The sequence below is a fragment of the Crocuta crocuta genome, unplaced genomic scaffold (assembly GCF_008692635.1).
Source record: "Crocuta crocuta isolate KB4526 unplaced genomic scaffold, BGI_CrCroc_1.0 scaffold749, whole genome shotgun sequence".
Lineage (NCBI taxonomy): Eukaryota > Metazoa > Chordata > Mammalia > Carnivora > Hyaenidae > Crocuta > Crocuta crocuta.
Window position 1 is genome coordinate 212172 of NW_027528214.1, and position 2047 is coordinate 214218.

Below are 2047 nucleotides of genomic sequence, written 5' to 3' on the forward strand. Positions count from 1 at the left end.
CTCTCTCTCTCTCTCACACACACACACACACACACACACACACACACTCCCCTGCTCTCTCACTCTCTCTTTCTCTCAACCCTTCCCCTGCTCACTCTCTCTCTCTCTCAAAAATAAATAAACATTAAAAGAAAGAAAGAAGAAAGGTTAGTGGGATACTCTGTAAGCTACTAAACGAGATCATTTCCTTTGCTAATGAAATGGTATTAAGGACTTATGTGGTGGTCACATCACCCTCTCCTCTATTACTAACACCATCAATGGCCTGTGGTTTTAGTTTTATCATTTTCTAACTTAGACAGATACTGTGCTAGCACATGTGAAGTAGGTGCATTGCTAGAGAAAGTCATGAACATTGAGGTATGACAGAATCCAGGGTAATAATGTATCAGGAAGTTTTCCACAGTCTTGCCATGAGAAGTAGGAGAGGAACCAGCCTCATCCAACCCCTCTTTAAGACTGTGCCTTGTGAGGATTTCTCCGAATGACAGCTTTCAAGATGCCCTTCTACATTGCTTTTAATCTGCATCATCTTTATCAGAAATCTGGAAATGTCATTCCTCAAAAAGTTTTTAAAAACTTTGAAGGAGCTGGGTTGTTCTTCAGGAAAACCAAGACAATATTCAAAAATAAATTCAGACGCAAAATGGTGGAGAAGTAGGGAGCTTGGTACATTTTGCTCTCCCCCATCTCTCAAACTGAGAAGGTCTGAAGCCATAGGACAGCAGGAGTTTGGGAGGAAAAGAGACAGAGTCCACTAAGAAGACAACCTCATAGGTACGTGAGTGCAAGCTGGGGAGGTATAAACGGGCCTAAACCTGGTGACACAGAGGGAGGGGAGGGAACCCCCTTTGCAGGGAACCATGGAGCGTTGAAGGGAAGAGAAAGAGCGGCAGAAGCTGCTCATAGAACTGTCCTGGGAGAAGGGAAAAACATCTGCTCAGGACAGAGAGGGATCCTAGTTCTAGCTGTGGCGCTGACTTTGGGTCGGGTGTCCCAGTCCCAGCCGGCGCCAGGAGAAACTGCTCCGCTGCTCTCCCAGCATGATCCTCGGCTGGGAAGCTCCGGGCCTGTGGGATTACATTTCCAGCGGTATCAATAAAGTGCATGGACTAAGACCAGAAAACAAGGCAGGGCTTCGGACATAGAACACAGCCCACCGTGGCTATGCCCGCAGCACACGGAGATCAGACCCAAAAGAGTGATTTGCAATGCTTGGATCGAGAATGGACTGGCGCACCACCATTTTTCTCCCCACAACCACCAATGCTGGACCTCAGAGAGCTGCCTGCTGGACCGCGCTGGAAGCTAGACCTGCCTACACCAAACCACACCCATCCCTGCTAGAGAGCTGCTTCCCCCCCACCCCCCCCAACCCAAGCCCAGGAAAAGAACAACATGGATGCACTGCCGTGATTAATTCTCGATCAATTCTTTCTATTCAGATATATTTTCCCTTGTCTCATTCGTATCCCTCCCCACTGCTGGACTGGGCACTCTGGTTATTGGTTTGCTTAAACAATCACATTTAATCCATTTTCTAGATGTATATTCTACACCTCCACCGCTACCTTTCTATCTCTCTCTCTCTGGAGTAATCAGACTATATCGTTTCTCTGAGTAACATTATCTTCGTCTCTTTCTCCTCGCCTCCTACCATATTCTCCTCTTTCTCTCTCTGAATTAAGCCTATTAGTCTCTCTGCCTGGTCATTGTCCAATTTCGAATTCTCTGTGTTCCTGTCATTTCTCTCTTTGTATATGCTTTTCCATCAGCACTGCATACACCTGGTTCTTTATTTTTTGCTGTGAATTCTGGTTTTATACTTTTAGGCTGTCTTTTGTCTTTTGGTTTTTCTCTCTTTTCTTTTTTCTTTCTCCTTTTCAGTTTGTTTATTTGTTGGGTTTGTCTGGCGTTTCTGTGCCTTTGTTCCCTGTGTGTTTGTCTATCTGTTTTCCTTTCGAGGGCTACCTCAAGAAACAAGCCAAAACACATGGTGGAGAGTCCCAAATATCACTACAAGTAGGGAAATAAAATAACCAAAGTC